Source organism: Toxorhynchites rutilus, chromosome 3 (genome assembly GCF_029784135.1).
Source record: "Toxorhynchites rutilus septentrionalis strain SRP chromosome 3, ASM2978413v1, whole genome shotgun sequence".
Lineage (NCBI taxonomy): Eukaryota > Metazoa > Arthropoda > Insecta > Diptera > Culicidae > Toxorhynchites > Toxorhynchites rutilus.
Genome location: NC_073746.1, coordinates 294,822,682 through 294,844,999, shown reverse-complemented (window position 1 = coordinate 294,844,999; position 22,318 = coordinate 294,822,682). Strand labels below are relative to the sequence as shown.

Genomic DNA, 22,318 nt, shown 5'->3' with positions numbered 1-22,318 from the left:
TAGGATCAATCGCTGGTATTGTCCCGGTCGAAAAGCTCCTTTGTGTCCTGAATGGAGGTCTGTGGTCCTTTGTTGAATTTGAATACCAATGGCTACAATGCCATTATCCTGGTCACGGCACCAAAAACTATGATGGACGGTATTCGGAATTGTTTGCGATAATTCACAAGAAACACAATTTTACGAAAGGACACTTTATTTCAACGGACACTACATTTATTGGGGACAACTATTTTACGACTAACTAATTTAAAATCTGTGGTGGCGAACGAAAGCTCATCAGCTGTGTTATGCTGTTGTAATGGTGAATTTCTTGTTGATGTAACTAAGCGAGATCGACGTATAGCCTATTTCGAAATGCAATCACAGGGTTGAACAGCAATTGATTTCGGGCGAAATTCAATCGTCACTCACCCGTTGCTTATTAAATACACTAACTACTAACTCAACTGTTCATTTTAACCGCTTTTCCCCTATAACTTTTTTTGCGTTTTTCCATTAATTTTTGAAATGATAAAAAAATGCTTTTTATTTCGCTGGCGAGGTAAGAGGGACCAGTCTAGTCTAGTGAAAATAACAGGAACAGTGTTGTCTAAGGTACTTAATGTTTAGGGTTGTTCATAAACTACACACAAACTTCTGAAAAGTCCACCAATATTCCACGTGCAGAGTTTTGCAAATATTCGTGAAAAATGTACCAAATTATCGGAATCTATAAGGACGATTGTTCGACGACTTCCTTATGTACTTTCGGGGCATTTGTGTAAAGAGACAAGCAAAAAGATGGTATTTTATTTGATATGAAAATCATTCAATATCACGACGTATGGCGCCTTTACCCCGTCGAAAGTGGACCGTCTTCCTTCCAGAGCACCTTTTGCATTATTTTGCCCTTTCCACGCATTTTATATTACATTTTACATACCTTTTAACGCAGAAAGAACCGGAACAATCTACTGAATGATTGGGACACTGACAATTAACTGAATACACAGTTTTTGCAGGAAAAATCCTTATTTTGGTTGCCTTGAAAATTAGATCGCTTGCAACCGCAATGGACGAAAACTCTGTTTACAATTTTGATATTTCGTGCGCTCAAGTGTTGCCAATTATATGCTTCTTGCGTAACATGTTTGCAAAAAAAACTGAGGATTTCTTTTAAAACTGGAAGTGGTCCGTCTTATCCCAGCGGGCGGTCTTACCCCGTCTTCCCCTACTGTCATTTTTACTTACAGCGGACATGCTAGGCGGAGTTGCATTTTTCGCGCAACAAGCTTTCCGGTCGGTGATACATTGCGTTGCAGGTATATTTTGCAAATGAAAACAATGTCTCGTCATCGTCCACCATTCGTGACAAGTGTACATGCGACAGGACTATTGAATGTAGGACCCATTATATCACCATCTGATGATCAATTTTAATTGGATATGATTGTCATCGAACCTCTTCCCTTCTCCGCTCCGCTCGCTTTGATGAGTGGGCAGAAAATAGGGGAGGGAAAACATGTGTGAAATTGTCGTGCAATGTTTGTCTCACTTCACTTCCCCACAACACAACAGCAGGCGGCGGTCACCGAAAGTGTCAATTATACATCACATTTTGACGTTCATGCACACACACACACACACGTGCGCCCCTCGGCACATACGGAAACAAGAATATTGTGCCAAAATGGACCCGGGCGACGGGATACTCAAAACGGGATGGAGTCTGGTTCAAATTAGCACCGTCGGCTAAATTAATGCGTGAATCGTTGGAAAGGAGTGCGGAGCGGTCGGAGGGAAGAGAGTTTGAAATCATACTTGTATGCCGGGTGTGTGTGAGTGCTTTTCTTTACAATTTCCTGTTTTGTTTTTAGCTGACCGAACGCGGGACGGTTGGAGCGACGATTTGGGAGAGAGGAATGCGCAGAAGCAAATAAAAATTAATGAAAGATGGTCGCCGGTTGTCGTCGCCATGGCTGCTGATGGATACCTCCATGATGACTTTTGAAACTGGAATAGTATATAGACCTGTAGAAGGAGATCGGGATGGAGACTGGACCCGCATGGGAATCATGGCAGGAGATTAACATTGGAGAGAAAATAACAGCAACAGCGCCATCGAATGAGCTGATGAAATTTACATTCCACAGTCAAATTTGTGTTATATTTGTCCGTTCGGCGAACCATCCCGATAGGTTGGGTTGACTGGTTCTGATAGCTGAAAAGGAGGTGTTTCCCGGAAAGCTACTGGTTTCTCGAACAGAAAAAAAACGAGTTGCGAAACCACGAAGCGATGATTAATAGAGACAGGTTGATTTTTTATGTAATTGAACCGATTGAACCGTATTCTTTATAAATGAAAAAAAAACACAAATATTTAAACCCCCTCGGAGAACGATTGCGTAATTCTCCACTCGAAATTGGACTTCGTGTTCAATCTCTTTCCCATACCTTCGCTTTGACACAAGATATCTTTCCAACAAGGCAACATTTACACTCTCTGTCGTGCGGATTACGTTTTCTAGCAATAGGAGCCGCGCTCACATTTGATTAATTATTGGAAAATAATTGCGCATTAGTCGCTAAAACAAGGCAAACAAGATCCAGCGTCACAGCAAAAGTAAAGCCACTTACGTCAGCAAACGGCGATGAGTGAAGCCTTTTCACATCGGCGATGTTGCCGACCGGAAACCTCTCAACATCTCGGTTGGTGAGTGAGTGATAAATTAGTATCAGCTAAAATTATCGAACTGTTCTTATCGACATTGAAAATAAAATTAATGCACGCCTTGCAAGCGGACGGGAAGAGACCCGGGAACCGCTTCCAAGTGAGAGCCCCAGAAGCGGGACCCAAATGAGACGGCTGAGGTTTCTCGTGATGGACGAATAATCGTGATATGTTGGAACATGTGGTGAACATGATAAGTTCGATAGCTGTTTTTTTTGGTCATTCGTTTGGGGACTACGTATTGAAACAAGATTTTTTCGGTAAGATTGGTTTCGTGGCAAATTAATTAGCGGTTGTTTTACCTTTCCTCAACGGTGCTATTACAGATTTTATGCCGTTGGAATAAGAGATTGAAAATCGTTGCGTATTTTGTTTTTGCATGATGAAATGATTGAGATTATAAGATTTTATGAGAATAAAAATAATTGATGTGCCCTTCAAGCGATACTGAAACTTGGAGATGGCTTGTTTTTCGACATTAACCGTTAATAGCTGCAAATCTCAATCAGATATCCAATAAAACATTTAATATCAATGCAATATGCATAACCACCAACCACCAAAATTTTCATCGCGAAGTAATTTTGTGTTGCAGTGCTTGGTGATGGTTTGATCCAACCAATGAGGTTCCCAAATACTTTATTCCCGACAGCTCACGCGATATTCATGACATATTCCGAAGTAAAAAGGCTCAGATTCTATTGCCATTTCGACTTCAAAAGACAGCCGAGCAGCATTTCAGCTGTTGCATGCTGAATATGTTTGAATATGTTTAAAGAATTACATCGTTAGACACTTTGACAATGATTTGGTGGCCCTGAAAAGGGCCGTTTCGTTTGTCGCTCCACCAGTATTTACAACCGAGTGATGGTGACAGAAGGATGGTAATTGGTTGTTGGATGGTGCGTATCACGATAGAGAATGCCAAAAGTGGAATGAGATATGATGAAAGCCGCCATCTGTGGCCATGGACAAGATGGCTGCTGTGTTATGTATGAACGAAATAAAGCAAAAAAAAACTCACCAATGTGATAGAAGATAATTGTCACTATCGAACACAATTATCAATTTTTCTCACCAGAATAAAAACATGTTACTTTATTATAGAGAAAACATATTTGAAATGGAAAAGGCAATTTTCTTTCAAAATTTTTACTTTCTGAGTGTTTAATTCAACCCATTTCCATTTTCGATTCAAACCCAACGTAACACAATGCTATATGCCTCAATGCGAATTTTAATTGGACTAACAGCATCTAATACGATATGTAGAGCATATGGGAAATCACTTTTTCGAACATTCCTCCACTTTTCCATTTTTTCTCGCCGTATGAACTTTTCTTGGGTGAAAATGAACACAACAAAACAGACAGCTCAAACCGGACGATCCGTTCTCGAACACACATTGGTTTTTTATTGTTTATGAAAATTGAAATAAATCGTTTTATTTTTTTTTTTGTCCCATTTATTTATTTCAGGCTCATTGGCATTTTAGCTGTAACAGAGCCGAATTTGAATCGTGTACATGTCACATATTTATCATATCTATAATTAGCACATTACACAGTTGCCATTTTTCGGCGTAAGAGTATTCCCTTCTATACCATTCCATATGGTACACACATTTACACAGTAGCAGCCATTTAGGCGTACGAGTTTTCTATCTGTTCTTCCATTATCCAGTTAGACCGGACAGTTGATTGATCATTGTTGAGTTATTTATAGAACAGCAGCCCGATGTGTCTTGCAGAGCAGAGCAGTTGTATGGATGAATCGATCATATTTCGACCGTGGATCGATCTCCACCGCTGATGATTTCATATAATATATTATTTTATTCATTGTGGTGAATTGTTATGGAGTGCTCAGATCGATTGATGCAAATATCTCATAATTCCGACCAATAACTGTAAGTACACGAGTCGCCGCATATGTCGTCAATTTCGACCAATCAGAAGTGCGTATTTCCGTTAGGATAAGAGTTGAGAATTTTTAACTGTTCGATAGTTAGTTTCATGACATATATTATTTTATTCAATGTAAAAAATTGTTATGAAGTGCCGAAATCGATTGACGCAAAAATCTCATCAATCCATCATGAAATAACTGAGTAATAAGCGTTTGAAATTGGACAATGTTCACGAAAGACGTAATCCTAGGTCAAAAAATGGAAGATGTGCCAGAGAAAGTAAAATATAGGGTTCTATTATATAAACCGAATCGAGTAGTCGATACAATCACTATCACTATCACACCGAGCAAAACTTCATATTTTGTAAATCGAGGTAATCTCTTACCGAGCTCGAATTTCATGTGTTGCAATTGCATATTTTTAGGCGTTTCTGAAATGATTCCCAATTGAAAATAATAGGAATGCAAACCAAAACAAAATAATTCTCTTAGAGTATGCGACAATCAAACCAAACAACTCGAAAAATTCTGACAATCGGTCGATACTATCGACTTGCTCGGTATCTTCTTGTTCTTGGATGGCACTAACGTTCCAGTGGAACTTTTGCCTTCTCAACGTAGCATTACTTGCGTCATGTTTATTAGTAGTACTTGGGTTGAGATGCCGATTACCACGCCTAGAATGTACTCTGAGGTGGCAAGCTCTAGAATACGCGTGACCTCAATGCAAGCCGGAACAATTTTTTTTGACGAAAATTCCCCCGGTCAGAACGGGAATCAAACCCGAACCTCCGGCATGATAGTGTGGGACGCTAACCACTCGGCCATGGGAGCACACGGGAGCGCTCGGTATCTATAATAGTAAAATAGAGCTAACGAGCAAAATTTTTCGACTCGATTTCTATAATAGGGCCCATAGATTGGCGTTGAAACCAATACTTAAATTTATATTGATATTTTGAAGAGCCAAGTACTGGGTCAAATCAGACGCAAACATGATGTTTCGGAAGAGTAGGTTAATTTCGTACGAACTCTATTGGACATCAACTTATCTATCCATGTTTGAAGAGTAGGATATTGCTGTAATAGCCGACAGTGTTGACTGGGATTGTATTTTTTAGAAGTGAACTTTTTGCCTCAAATACAAGCAATAGATCTAGCTGATATTTGGCTCAATCGAGATAACGCTATTGGCAGCACACGAAACAATAGACCAATCAAATGGCTGAATTTGTTTTGCAATTAATCTCTCGTTCCGGACGTGTGAGTTGTCCTCCTGGGTCATTTGGTTTGACACCACTAGTCTACTTTGGATGGGGTTATGTTAAATTTCTCAGCTATACGGATAAACCAGCAACGATTGAGACCAATATTACACGACCCAAATGAAGACAATATTGCACGGTTTATTGATGAAATAACGGCTGAAAAAGTGGTGCAAAATTGGACCTCTCGCATGGATTACCTCAAGCAGTCCGCAAATGCATAAAATTATCTTCAGAAAGTAAATGGCATCATTTTACATCAATTTATTGATTCAAATAAAAATTTAGTGTGCATTAGAACCCTGATTCCACGCGGAATTGGATCTACGGATAACGCAAAAAAGTCTAAAAATGAGAAGCAAACACAACAAATATATTGTATCATGAATAAACTAATTTTAATTAAAAAAATCAATTTATCACAACTCTTATTTCTCTTTATTCATATGTTTCGTTCTACAGGCAAAACGTACCAAAAAACATTGCATTATTATCGAATTGTTCTATTCCAATTGTGCTATGCCCATTCAATTGTATCACTGAGATTTTTGACTGCCGTTGGTTGCCCAATAGATTTTTCACACAGCGTGAAAGAAAAAAAACAAGGAGTGGGTTATATCTGTGATATAACCGCAAGGTAGACGTAGGACTACCGTTGGCTCGGTAATCATTTATTTGAAATTGCATCTGAATCAATTAAAAACGAATGAATGAATGATTGAAAGATTGCTGAAAGTTTTTCTTGTTAGTGTGTGGTTTTATGAACATAAGTATGGAATTGTTATTAACATAGAATTCAACTCTTCCGAACTTGTTGGTGGTCCAGAAACGAACCGATGAAATTCGAGTGGCCTTGTAAAAGCAACTGAAGATGTTTGATACATGATTTATTTTTGTTTTCGTGAGAATAACACGAGATTTTTCATGATCACTCCATGCACAGAATTTCTATTCTGAGGGCGCCACTTCACGGTGAAAACGAAATAAAGTCTATATAAACTTGCATAAAATTCATTTCGTTTTTATCGTGATGTGGAAATTTTTCATGATCGTTCCATGCTAAAGCAGAACAGAAACTGATGCTAATGACGAATTTACGTTAAATTTACAACCAGATGGCGCAGTGAGTAAAATGATGATGTTTTGATTTTTTGGTCGTTAAAATTTTTTAGAAAAATCAGAATTAATCTTCAGATTTCTCTCGGTTACACGTATTCTTTCTACGCTAAAAAGGTTATAAAATCGCCATTTTACAATGTGGTATGCATATTTTAAAGAATGGCTTGGTATAAGTGTTGTAAATTAATTTTTTTTTAACTAGAAAAACGATGAGTAGCTTGTGTTGCGCTAAAAATACTACAAATCCTTCTTGTATTGGCTCTTACATTATCAATGATATGATCCAACTTAATATGATATCGATTTCATCACCATTATCCACAGTATTCATAACCTGTATGCATTATCAAACTCAAAATTTTCTAAGATTATCAATGATTTTGGTTCAATCGCGTGTTGAAATCATCGTAAATATACAAAGCTCTAACTTTCTTACCATATACTGAAGACATTTAATGATTGAAATGAATCGAAATAGAAATAAAATGAATAATCACGACTGAATCTCAAATCAAACATCATCACTTGTGTGGTTCTGAACTCTAATGTAGATGTTGCATGGGCTGAATCAGCTTTGCGTAAATTCATCAATTGGATTGCATCACGGGAACACCAAGTCGAATGCGTAAATGCGAATATTCCTTCGCGGACACATTCACACGCAAAACAATTTTTCATGACTGTTCCATGCGAAAGCAGAACAGAAACTGATGCGAGTAGAAGTACTCAAGCCTTTCATGTGTCCGTTATGGTTTCCCAAACACTAATGTAAGCGAGCAAAAGAAGTCGCAGCTTGCATGTATTCGCTATGGTGGTTTCTCCAGGTGCCTAGATTTTGCGTCCGTGTTCGGAAACACATTGCGATCACCAATCATCATCAATGAGCAATGATGATTTCAATAGCTTGCTATCAAGCAAATTTTAAGCTATTGAAACGATTTTTTGGACCAATAAGTGACAATCATATAACTCGTTGACATTTTATCTTTCGGATGAAGTGATTATTATACCGCTCCATTCAGCCGGTAAAGAGGTATTAACGTGCAAAACATTGCACTCCAGCGTCACTCTCTCATTTTCGAAACTTTGAACTTACACCCCGGCACAGAAATGAAAGACGTAGTCCTACGTCAAAAAGCTCTTATCAACTTATCAACAGTTATCTATGCAGAGCTACTTTGGGTTGCTTTTTTTCGATGTAGGTATACGTTTAGCTGAAAGGAGTTCTAATCAGGAACGTTGTCGCGTTATTTTTATGAAATAGTTTTCACGTTAACTACTCTTTTTGTGAACGGATTTTTATGAATTGCATGCAAATCATATGTGCGTAAATCATTCGGTCGAAATGAAAATGCAGGGTTCGTTCCTACGAACTCTGCTCGTTCCCAACCTGTTGGGTTTAAAAGACTGGGTCTAAAAATAGTCTTTCTTCTGCCCGAGGGTTGACGTTTTCCCAATTGGCCTTTTTCTAATCTCGAGACGAATGAAATGAAAAATATTGAAGCCTCTATAATTAAACATTCCTTCCCTCCCTGTTACACAATCTCGCTCTAGCCAGCGAGCAGTTAACAGGCTTTCTTAATACTGATGTAAGACACAGCGGCCCGAAAGCAAAATCATTTCTGATTTTGAAAATGGTGGAGGCACGATGAAATAATTCTCAGCGTCGGTTCTCATAACTGGTAGAAGCTGCTTTAATATTTTTGCAGCACAAGCACTCATTTTTGTTGTTTTTATGCGTACCAGTGTTGTAGTTGTTAGTTGTTGCATGTGTGAATTGTGAAATAGTAATGGTAGAATGATCGCTTGTGGTCGTAATATATAAGTTGCGTAAAATTTCTTATTCAAAGCTACAGGCGATAAACTTTAGAATTTACAAAACACAAAGAAGAAAAACGTTCGCAATACATAGTCAATGCAATGCGTACATTAACATAAGGAAACACATCGTGACATATGACCAGCTTGTGTATTGTACTCGCGAGTACAAGATCCTACAAAATCATGTCAGTATCAGCCTTTTTCAAGCTACCACAACATTTTACTAAAGGATTAATACTAAAAACTCGATGCAATCCAAAATAAAACTGAAAGAGATAAACAAGCGCATAAAAAAAAAATATTTCGCAATCCTACGCCAAAAATGCGGTCGTGTCTTTGGCACACTCCTTTGTAATTTGACAATTCAAAAAAATGTTACCGGTTTATCCAGACCAGTGTTGCCACATTTAAATCTGTATCAGAGGGGTCAAAAATCTTTCCCATCTGTGCTTTTTTTCCAAAAATCTGTACCATCGAAATTAGCATTAAAAAAATACTCATTTATTTACTACAAATACTACATTTACATTTGCAAGTTATTTGTGTGTTTGATGATGCTTCTACATATTTTTTTTTAATCTAGATTGCATACTATCATTTTTTGAAATTTTCGAGCTGCCACCACGATGTTTGACCAAATCCTTTGATCTCAAAATAGCGTTCATCGTATCGTTGCTGAGCCGATTTCGAAGCACATGCTCGTTTTCTGAAATTGTGATTTCCTTACGTAGTAATTTTATCTTTAGGCTACATTAATTCTTTAATATCTTGTACATTCCTATTGTAGAATCCTGGAAACGCTTCTAACACAATGTTAATGCCAGTCAAATTGGAAAAGTTTTTGGGTTTCTGAGACGATTCTTGTAAGGATTTTCGTCCTTATGAAACTGATCAATCATTGCATTGTAAATGCTTGTATGATATGCAGCACCAAGCGATATTGCGACGGAAAACGGAAAAATTTGTACCAATATGTACTTTTTGACGAAAATCGGTGCTCTGTACCGTACAGAATGTGTACAAAAAATCTGTACCATTCCGGATAAATATGTACGTTTGGCAACACTGATCCAGACATGAGCCGATCCTTAGCAATACACAAGAAGTGACATATCAATATATGCTTATGTTTAACTAACTACTATGCTTATGTTGAACTAAGAGTTGTTTTTTTCAAAAAACAAACTAAATACGTCGCAATTATATATCTGGTCAGGATCTAGATCTTTGAAGCTATCTAACTACCTTTCCAGTTTCTCAATTACGAACTTTTTCGAAATTAAAGTATCAAATACTGAACTGACCCAATTACTTAAAAACGAGGAACAAACTTTTTAGAGTCATTTTAAAAGTAATACTTTTGTTATGTTAGGTTGTTTGAGAAAGCACAATTAATTTAAATACCAAAACAATGCTATCTTTAGCAGTATATTTCATTACAAATATACTTTAGCAGTATATTTCATTACAATGCTTTATTTATCATCTGAATTTATATTATCGCCTTCAATATAGGCCCATTCTGAAGCAATACACATCATCCGAACAATCCAGTCATCGAAACAGCTACGAAAATATGTATTAGTAATTGACTTCAGTTCACGCAGTGAATTCGTTTTTATGACTTCAATTCTGTCAAAAAAGGTCGCACGAAATGGAAATTTCAGTTTCGTTAATAGGAAAAAGTTACACCCCTCGTCGTGGAATCAGAATTTGATCGTTCAAGTATGTATTGATTGCGAATCAATTTTTGAAGAAAATTGAGCCTTTTGGGCACTGGTCGTGCTCAACCAAAATTTGACGACCGGGCTCGTGAGAGATACTTCATTTAGGGGCTAGCTTTCTCAAGCTTAAATGACGATTTCCGAGCACCATTCCTTTTATTTTGTCGATGCTTCATCAGTTGAAGAGGTGGATGGTCGTGGATGGCAACTCTTTCATCTCTTCTCATCCGTCTTTTAATGCCTTGTACCATTCATACGCCCATGTTTTCGACATAGTTGAGTCACCATTGTAACATTTTCAACGTTTCGACTCAAGAAATTGTGTTTGCAACACGAAATTGCACACAATATCTTTGACCTATAGAATTATCCATAACAAAAATCGCCGAGCATAAATAATTTTAAATTGTTCTTGATGACGCTGTAAATAAACTAAATGACAGATCGCGCGAAAATTTACATAAAAATTATTGACAGTAGTACCAATTTTAAAGAAATGAAAAAAGGTTCAGCGGGAAGATTTTAATGTGTGACACAATATATAAGCGGTGATTCATTCGATTATTTCTCCACACCTAATTATAAATTACTCTTGTATCTGCTTGGAATAATCATGGCGAATAGAATGCAGCAAGTAATCGTGAGATTGCACGATGAATCATTTTACACTCCCCGACCATCTTCATTCGGGACTGATAGTGAACATAACAAAACAAAGAGTGGAAAACAATATTCAATGAATGAATACTACGATGGAAAGATCGCACGAAACAAAATAACGAGTGAGTCAAAATAGACTGAATCTGCGTGTATGTATGATTTAATTTTGCCTTGTACTCTTTTCCTTGTCAGCATTCAAGTGCACAAGAATCCACCTTCCCGCTCACCAATAATTTGCGTTAATATGGTCTTTAGCGTTGGCTTAGATCGTTACATGCTAGAAACAAAAAAATATCATTGCAATAGTGTATGGGAAACAACTCGATTTCATCTATCTATCTATATTTTACTGTCGCGATCGAGGCTCAATGATTGCTATTTGAGTGAAAAACGAATGATTTTACAGAGACACTCGCTGGCTCAAACGTCATTCCGAGAGGCAAATGAGGGAATGCAAAAAATTCTGAGAATAGATGAGCGGAATCGAGATAGTATTTTTCCGTTCTAATAGTGAACGAACTTTGCGAAGAGAAGAGGTGAATGTTTTCGGTTTCAAATAAAGTGAGGCATAAACGGAGAATAGAAGGGTGAGTTTTATCTGTGAATGAGTGTTGTTGAACGAATTTCGATGCGATTTTGCCCATACCTGGTGTTTACAATTCAGATGTATTTGCCGAATCAAAAATAAAATGTCTTTTTTACAATTTGTTTATTTATTCTATATAAGAGCTATCTTTTCTTTAAACAGGGAATAGAAATTGAATATTTCTATTCCAACATGTCATCGGTAAGCTTGGATGCGTAGTATATCGCGAACTGGGTGCGATATACTACGCACTAGGGATCATTGAAACATTGCCCATCGACCACTATTTTATTTTTTCAGACAGTCTCAGCTCAATAGAGGCAATCCGCTCAATGAAAGTTGATAAACGCTCATCTTATTTTCTAACAAGAATAAGACATCTATTGAGTGTTTTTGTCGAAAAATTATTCAAGATTACCTTAGCATGGGTTCCCTCTCATTGCTCGATTCCGGGGAATGAGAAAGCGGACTCGCTAGCTAAGGTGGGCCCTTTAGAAGGCACTTTTTTGAAATGCAAATTGCTTATAATGAATTTTTCCACATTCCTCGTCAGTACACGCTCGTAAGTTGGCAGCGCATGTGGAGTGGAGATGAGTTCGGTCGTTGGTTACACACGATTATCCCTAAGGTCTCGACGAGTGCATGGTTCAAGGGATTGAATGTAGGTCGTGATTTCATTCGCGTGATATCTCGTCTTATGTCCAATCACTACAACCTGAATGCGCATCTTTATCGCATTGGGCTCGCAGCAAACAATCTTTTCGATTGTGGCGAAGGCTACCACGACATCGAGCATGTTGTCTGGTCGTGTATCAGGTTCCATGCTGCCCGCTCTCAGCTCTCTAGAGCATTGAGGGCACAAGGCAGACAATCGGATATCCCCGTCCGGGATATCTTAGGTAACCGTAATCCTGATCTTCTGCTACATCTATACCTGTTCCTCAGAAACGCCGATGTCAACGTTTAATGATGTTTCCTCCGTTGAATCCCTGTATCCCTGTATCCCTCCTATCCGATCGATAAACTTTTACTTAGTCGCGGCAACACATACACATACTCTTTACAGATACACGGGCCGAAGGTTGTGCAGTCCACTGATCATTCACCAAGAGCTGAGGATTGTACCGCTCATGGCAACTCTACACGAGCTGATGATTCTGCCGGCTAGTGACCATTCTATCCTGGATTACTCGTGTCGAGAAAGACGCACCACGCTAGATATGGGGTACAGACTAGGGGGGCGTTGTTGATTAAGCATCTCTGCATCCCAATAGGAAGTATCCCGTGTCGGGCACACGTACAGAGCATTGAAGACGGCAACATCCCAATTATGAGAACATTTGTAATACTAACCTCGAGCCAACCGCGAGTAATTGGTTACATATTACTAACATAGTTGTAAGCAAACATTGTCGAGATATTGAACTCACGGCCCCGTTAGGCTGACGCCATATGAGCCTTAATAAAATATATATTTTGGATAAAAAAAAATTACATCATCCAATTTCGTCACAATTTTCACTGTCAGCGTAGTGAATGTGATGATGTGAAGAAGAATTTGCGACCGCTTATTTTGTAATGACCGAACTTACACAACTGCTTCTACTGAGTACTTCGCACCCCTCAGTAGCTGCCGCTAATGGTATTCCTGTCAGCACTTGTACGGAAGTAAATCATAGAAGAATTAGACTGACTTTGTCAGCGAGCCCAATGAATCGATCCAAATGTTGTCATTAACAGTTCGACTGAAAAGTTCATAAGGTTGATGTCTAGATGGCGCCTCTTGCAAAAATCTACTTGACTATCACAAAGCACCATCTTTCAATGGATACGTGTCAGAACTTTACAGCAATCGGTCGATTGGTTCGTGAGTTACAGCATTAAGAGTGAAGCAACTTTTGTTATTGTGAAAAAAATGGAAAAATCCGAATTTCGTGTATTGATGGCAAAATTGCATGAATTTCGTGTATTGATGGCTTCGAATTGCTTCCGCATCTATCGTATTCTCCAGATCTGGCTCCCAGCGACTATTTTCTGTTCCTGACCTGAAAAGAATGCTCACTGGCAAGAAAGTTAAGCCCGATGATGAAGTGGTTACCGAAACTGAAACCTATTTTGAGGAAAAACCGAAAGAGTACTATAAAAATGGTATCGAAAAGTTGCAAGATCGCTATAATCGCTGTATCGTCCTCGAAGGCAATTATGTTGAATAATAAAACTGGATTTTGCCCAAAAAATAGTTTTACCGTGTGTTACGGTACCATCGAGCTAGTTACCATTGATCAATCGTTTGCGTACGATCGCAACAAACTCGTGTGGAAAAATTCTGGACATTCTGGAAAAATCATCTCTAGCGTGCAGAAGGCTTTTTGTGTGAAACAGTTTTTAAGTTATTTTTGTTATAAATCTGAATCTTTTACTTTGTAAATCAACTTACTGATTTGTGAAGGGCATAACCGAAACGGAAGTTGGACAGGCCAATTGAAAAGGCTAGACTAGAAGAAATCACTGAATTTTTGAAGCATATATTAAAGTATCGCTAACAAAACGGTGAGTTGCCTTTTGATTGCTGTCGCAACACGGTGTGTTCGACTACTTGAGCACCCCTATTATAATCAACACATCTGAGAATAACCTGCGCATCTCTATAAAAATAAACTCTACACTCGCTTTGTATTTTTCTCTACACGAACACGAATAAAATCAGATACAAGTTAACAATAGCATAATTCGGTCGCGTTATTTTTTACTCGTCCGAAAAATTCTATTTCCCAAAAATTAAATACCCACTTTAAATCGGAAGGAACACCGTGTTATCTTATAAACTTTTCAGCCGAACTGTAAAGTTCATAGAATCTCTTAGTTGGTCTTTGGTGAGATTAAAATCGATGTACACTGAAAAGCAAATCTACAAAAAGATTTTCTAAGATCGAAAAAATCGGAAGAAATAGATCGATTATCACGTTTTTTTTTCTCGAGTATAAAGAAACGATCCAAAAAATCAAAAATCGAAATGGAAAGATCAATTTTCTAAATATTGATCCAAGATCGCCCGATCCTAGCATCAATGCCATCTATATGTTATTTCAGATCGGGTACTTTAAACCTTGCCCTCGTAAATGATGTGATGCTCCACTGTCAACAAATGTAGCTAATTTGAAAACATAAACGATCCCACGGGAAACAGTATGCTCGGAGATCGTCAAACATTCGTCGGACAATATCAACAAAGGCTCAGACAAAATCTAAATGAAACAAACTGATGCTAGTCCCGAGAAGGGAGCGCGCGCAGAGGGAAGCCATCTGTCTTCGATGGGTTTCGGGCTCCACTATCGATACCGAACATCATAATCTCAATGAGGCCCATTTGCTATTCCCGTTTGTGGTTTATTAATTTTATCTGTTCGCAGTTTTCTATCCAACTTTCGAGGGGCCCGAATTCCGGGATCGCCACCAATGCATCACCCCGTGTGCCGATGCTGGAAAAAAAACTTCATTTCCCATTCAGTGCAATATTATCCAATCATTAATCTATTAAATTGGTATTTGTATGCAAATTTGATCCATCTAGATTCCGAGAATCGCTTTTGGATGCGATTCTCAGAGGTGTCGTCTTTCTTCGCTTTCCCATAGTTTCGGCTGTTTCTTCTGCTAGGAGATGTGGCCCAGAGGATGGACGGAAGAAATTGTTCATTTTTGTTCGCGTGGTTCGAGTTTTGCATATTTACTCAATTGAACTCGTTTCGAATGAGTATCGTTTGTGTTCTTTTGCATCTCTGTTTCGACCTCTTATCTTTTGGGCCATCCAGTTAGCGGCTGATGATAGTTTTAATCTTTTTTATGCGACACGTGTCGTGAACGGAGCCAGATGGGAGGTCCGTGTTGGTTGCCGGAGTTAATGGCACGTTCGATGGGCTAAACCGGGTACTACACGCTTCCGTTGGACAAACTTTCCACCAATAAAACGGTTCTCACGTTGGCATGTAGCAATTTGAGCGGCTAGAAGTTCGCAGTGAACCATAAAAATGTGGGCTTTATTGATCCCGTCCAAAACAGCGTAAACAGCGTACTATTGGCAGCGACTTTCCGGCCGAATTCTGGGACTGCCGTTCCCAAGGAATGCCCTCCACACCACTCCCTATCCGGGAGCGGGAACTCAAACGTATAATTTAAGCAGAGGTTCAACCGGCTGGACACGACTCGGCATGGTGCCAGGGAATCAGACGAAAAATAAAACAAAAAGCGGGAATATATCCACCGTCATATAATCATTGGAACATTGTGTTTTCTCTTATTTTCTTTTCCAGTGTACTTGTTGTGTTTCAACCCGCGAAAAAAAAAGTTCCCAAAAAGTTCGCTGCGGACTCTGTCATCACCGTTTCGAAGGGTTTTTTTTCGATCGTGTTCGCTTCTTTCTGATGGTTCATTCCCTGCGCGCGTTGGCCCGTTACCACCGCACATCCCACATCCCACATCCCACATTGCAGACACGGGGTTTTATGCAGCTGTGCAGAAACTAAAAACAAAAATAAAAACACTGCACATAGCTCGGCTCAGAAGAAGGAGGAGGAGTTCAAATTTCCGACCGCTTCTGCCCGTCTTCCTTCTGTTGTCTTCATATATTTTCATTATCTTTTTTTGTTTTCATGTGACTCGCCGTTGACTGCAAAACAAGTGACGGTGTGTTGTAACGCGACGAGGATCAACCCGGAAGGCCGGGAGGGGGTGATGAGCCGATCATCCACCCGAAAGCCTATATACAGCACCACACATTGTTTCAGTGTTAATTTGTTTTTTATGCTGTTGCAGTTGATGATGACGATCATTTCGTGTGCTTTTTCAAGTCACAACTTGCAGTTTGCAAGCGACGAACCTTTTTTTTTTGTTGTTTTGGCTTTGTTTAGCCCTCGCCTGGCATTCCCTCTGCACTTGCGAAGAACAAAGGAAAGGTGTGTACTCCGTGTGGTGGATTCCTTTTCGCTAGAGCAACACACAACCAGTCCACAAGGCTGTGGAATCAAAAATTGGATCTCTTTCAGGGAACAAGATTGGAGGGCGTGCTGATGATTATGGTGCGGATAATTTGGACCTCTGGCGGAATGGGAGATTCGTCGGATAGCCCAAGAATCGCATGGCTGGGAAGAACCTGTACAATTCATTGTTTAGACTGCATCGACATCGACGACAGAACATTCAACTTTTCTCAAACAGGACTTCATCGCAGTAAAGAAGCCTTCATTTGTTTTTCTTGCCTTCATTTTTTCAGGTAACGGACGCACATTTAACAGCTTACACATCCGACTCAATTGCAGCTTTTCTACTTAAGTCGACAGTTTCAGCCATCCCAGTCGGATTACTCTTGTGATCAGAGCTGGTAAGGTAGTCTGGTCCAACTTTCAACTCTGGCCAGTACGAACCGCTTCTTTGCTCTCTGAATTCCCAGACCTTTTTTAGAGATACCTCGTATCATCAGGTGAACTGTAATTTCTACCACCGGTCAGTCGAGTTGACACCCTCGGCCTTATTCTACGTGGCGTGTGAGGTGAGGTCACGCGATTACACCAGGCGTATGCCGTGAAAAATCTCACTTGAATGAACTCTCACCGTGTTCCCGCTCTCAAATATACGTGACGATTGTCACATGAACTGGTAATTCTAGGTGACAATCGTCGATATGTCTTGGATCTTGCGTTTCATCTATACAGCAGCGAGTCATCATCACCGAACCACATATCCATTTCAGAAGCCGTGATAAACGCCGGAGCCTGGGCAACAATTGAACACTGAGAGCGCAGGAAGCAGCACCAACTACGACAAAAACAAACGAAAGGATATAATAATCTGTTTCACTCTGCTTGTTGAGCAAACTAAATCCCAATCAAATGGCTGCAAATTCGGCAGAATGTCCCAGAGCTTGAGCTTGGGTAGACTGTACAATTCGTAGTTGCTCTCCGTGATTGACCTGAACCAACCAAATTGCACAAAGAACACACAGAATGACTCTTGGGACTAGCAAATTATTCTCCTTGTGCAATTTTCGGTGATTCGAGCTTTAAATGATCAATAACGACGCCGGTCACGTCCTTACAGTCACCAGGGTAAGGGAAGGAATGTTAGTATGAAATTCGCCGCCCGAACGCCAGAAAGGTCGCCTCTATAGCGTGGTTCCCTAGCGTTTATCAAGGAAGGGATAATTGTTGGTGGGAAGGAGTAAGAATCAGGATTCACTGCAGTAAGTGATGTGATTCTGTGCACACGGTTTTCGATCATTCGACGAAACGAAATCGAATGTATTTATACATTCGATTTCGGCGGTCCTCGATATTTGATGATTCGTTGGGATCGAACTTTTTGGTCAGCTTTTGAATATTTTTCACACACGTGGCGGAGGTTATCCAACATGAACCTAACAAGGTCACCGGGTACACATTTCTATAATAAAACGTATCGACGATATATTTCACGACGCTATTTTAAATATTCCACCGTAGGCAACCAGGGAAGGTCATCGAGAACATACATCTATAATAATACATACCGACGATATATTTGATTTTCCACACATTCGAACAACCCACGACGGAGGATATCCGTAGGCAACTTGACACGGTCACCTGGAAAATACCTCTAGAAATATATTTTGCGTTACATTTTTTTGTTTTTTTACAAATTCGATCACCCGACGAAATTCGGCAGAATGTCCCAGTACAGAACGAAAATGCACTGACTGTAGCAAACAAATACTGACCTCTCTGAGCGAAATAAATGAAATTCTAGGATGCCAGATGTTTTTTCTCATATCTATTATATCAAATATCTGTAAATATGTACTAATGTCTGCAAAACTGACCAGTTTCGTTTATCATTTGGAACCAATAATGTTTCGTCACTATTTTGAACAGCCTACAGCAGGAAAAAAAGGTTGTGACAAAAGTTGAATGTTTGCAAATTCTTACACATATATGCGAATGTGGCATCTCGGATCAAACTTGGCAACCAGCAGAATGAACACTTTGTCACATGCAGTTCATCCTCTTACATATATAAAATGAATCTCTCACGGCATCGGATACGACTGTAGGAATAGAGTGAAGAGAGTTGCGTGATGGTGATGTGACAATTGTCTTCTCACCTCACACGCCGCGTAGAATCAGGCTGCCTGATTCCCTGCCCTGATTCTACTCATGCCCTTCGATGTGTCGTGTCGAAGCGGCCCCGGTCATGTTGCCGATGAGATGATAAGAGGTCTCCCATTCACATATTCTAGGTAAGTACCATAATGATACTTGCGTCGATCCTGCTGATGAACCATCGCTTTCTAGTCTAGCACACAACAGACAATACGTACATCCGGAGCGGGACGAAAACTCATGCTTTTTACCAGAACGTTGGTGGTATCAACATCTGTCCCAAAGAGTATCTCGTTGTGTGTTCGGATGGCTGCTACGGTATTTTCGCTCTGGTACATCGCTTCTTGTCGCTGAACACTTTTTCTATACACCCAAACTAGCGTTGGAAGAAAACATTTCATCTTCGGCAGAAATGCTTTTTCGTGTACTGAATGGTGAAATGAATAAATAAAAGCTTTGAAATGTTTGTATGCATGGAAGCAGACATCTCTTCCTCCCATACTGAACGTCAGCTTGGAATTGTACCCAAAAAAAAAGTCCGATGTTGATGTCAACGAGGATCGAACCGAAGCCGACTGGAATGCAAAGCTGTTTCACACGACCACGCTATCCACATAGCCACTGGTGCTGTTCTATAAATGCGTGATAAAATTACACCACATTATAAAATGAAGTTGGAAAGTGTTTTCTAAGAGTAAGAAGAAGAGCATAAACGTGAATCTATACCCTTTTCGGACTGGGCCGTGTATGTGAAAAGATTTGATGCGTGCTTATTTGCAATGTGTCTCGTCTCTTGTTTTGCTCGCTCATATTGCTTTTTTATTGCTATAGCATATACAGTGTCCGACAAAACATTAAGATCACTGCTCAAGCAAAAAAAAGTGACAAAAATTTGAGAGAAAATGCTCCAATCCAATGTTTCAATCTATTTAAAATAATTTATTTGCATTGTTAAAAGAAATTTCTAACACCAGTAGTTAAATAGTCACTCATTAGAAAAAGGAGTTTTAAGCACACTTAACAACTAAAATGACGCGACAAAAATTAAGATGTTTTCATTCCACCTGACAATCCATTATACTTTTCGCTTCACAAATAGAACACACGAGGCTCAATTCCCTTCAACACGAATTGAGATTTTTCCATGTATGCGTTTGATGTTCCGTGTACCGACGAGCTACCCAATGTTGCCACTTGTACAGATTTATCTGATTTATCTTATTTTTTTTTTTTGAACGTAGGATTACGTCTTTTGGGAACATGTTAGGGTACAAATTGAAAATCGAAATTCGATCACATCTTGAAAATGGTCCAATTTCAAACACGTATTACTCAGTCATTTCATGATGGATTGATGAAATTTTTGCGTCAATCGATTTCGGCACTCCATAACAATTTTTTATATTGAACTAGCTGACCCGGCAAACTTCGTCTCGCCTAAAATTTATTTTTCGATATCACATCCACGTTTTCTTACTAAGCGCTGTCCGTGGGTCCAATCGCAGAATTATTCATTGATTGATATTCCGATCTACCCTTTAAAATTACCTTTTACTATAAAATTCCTAGTTCTTCTACCAAAACTCGACATTATAATAACAGATTATTTTCAGACACAATTCTCGTTCAAGATTTTTCAACCACTTGCAAATAACATGTTTCTCCGTTACGTTACATGCCAAATTTGGTTTTATTTGCTTCATTAATTCTCGAGTAATGCAGAAATTTGTGTTTCATTTGTGTGGCAGAACCAGATATAGAACTATTGAAATAAAAAACACTTTTTTGCAGGTGGTGACACAATCTTATACGAAAATTGTTTTTGGAAACAACTTCATATTATAATGAAAAGTTTCAGTACCAATGTTGGGAATGTATAGACAAATGGTAAAATAAAAGTCAAAAACACGTGTTTCAAGTACAGGCCGAACTCGATTATATACAGTTTTTGATTTCTTTTCACTGTATATAATCGAATACTCGATAATGTCAAAAAAAAATTTTATTCGTTATTTTTCGTGTATTTTGGTTTTTTTTTTTGAAAATGAAAGGGGAATTTGATTTTTGATTCATCCCCTTGAAGTCAGAAAACACCTTCTCACCTGACAAAAAATAAATTTATTCAGATTCTCTCAGGAGAATCGTAAAGGAATGAATTGTCAAATTGTTTTTGAAGACAACTTCATATTATAATGGAATGGTAATAGACGATCATATTTGATGAAAAAAACCCTACTCATATGTTCGAATTTCAACAATGACAGAGTTATAGAACTTTTTTTTTTGTTTCGGACTCTGTTTTCTCAAACTTGCACTATTTTAAAAAGTACGCTACGGAAGACGATTCTGATGCTTCCATTTGAAATATGAGAAAATTTAGTACAGGATATAGTAGTGGAAGAACTAAATTAGTGGATTTTAATAACATTTTGGAAGTGAAAAACTCAAAAGTTCATAATTTTCAATGTGTTATTATTAATTTTATCCTAAAAATTTATATTAATCTAGATTGTTCCTGTCAATTAAATTGAAGCTCTTTAATCACTCTACTATTTGTTTTTTGGACACCCTACTACAATCTTTCTTAATATGGCTGCAATATCGATATAAACAATTCCTGATGAAAATTCAAGCAAAATCTTCGAAGATCACGATTTTTACCCCACTGTACATGTAATAGCCACTTAAACATCACCTTAACGTTGAAATGTTACATTCCTTCTTGAAATAAGTCATATTTATATTTCAAATGTGTATACATATATATTATATTAAATATATATTTTTCCAAACTGTAAATAATCGAGTCCAAAATTGTATATAATCGAATCACATATAATCGAGTCTGTATATAATCGAGCCCGACCTGTAATTAAATAACATGATGTAAACAATTTCAGTCAAATTTTAACATTTTAAAACTCCTTGGTGTCTTCTAATCTGATACAGATTACACTAACGAGGGCGCAACGTGTTAATAAGAATGTGTGTGTGATAGACTTCGTGACAAACCATTGAATGAGTAAACAAAAAAGTTGTCAGAACTTCTGGCTCAGAAGACTGTTGACCACTTTCAAAATTTCACCAAGGTCAATTGAATTCATCCTTGTCAGCATATCCCTCATCATGGTCAAGTCATAGTCCCACGGTTGTTAATCACAGGGTTAAAGTTGAGCCGGAAAACATCACTGTAACAAGCAAGCCGACGTTTGCAGTCCACGTTATCTGTTTGACTGTTTATCTGTTTATCTGTTTATCTGTTTATCTGTTTATCTGTTTATCTGTTTATCTGTTTATCTGTTTATCTGTTTATCTGTTTATCTGTTTATCTGTTTATCTGTTTATCTGTTTATCTGTTTATCTGTTTATCTGTTTATCTGTTTATCTGT

The 22,318-nt window shown here is 38.5% G+C and overlaps 1 protein-coding gene across 5 annotated transcripts in view; it reads right to left on the bottom strand.

Moving 5' to 3' along the window:
• The window catches only part of LOC129773633 (tetratricopeptide repeat protein 28), a 472,791-nt gene that overhangs the window by 420,475 nt on the left and 29,998 nt on the right, over window positions 1-22,318 (bottom strand). The window lies entirely within an intron of this gene.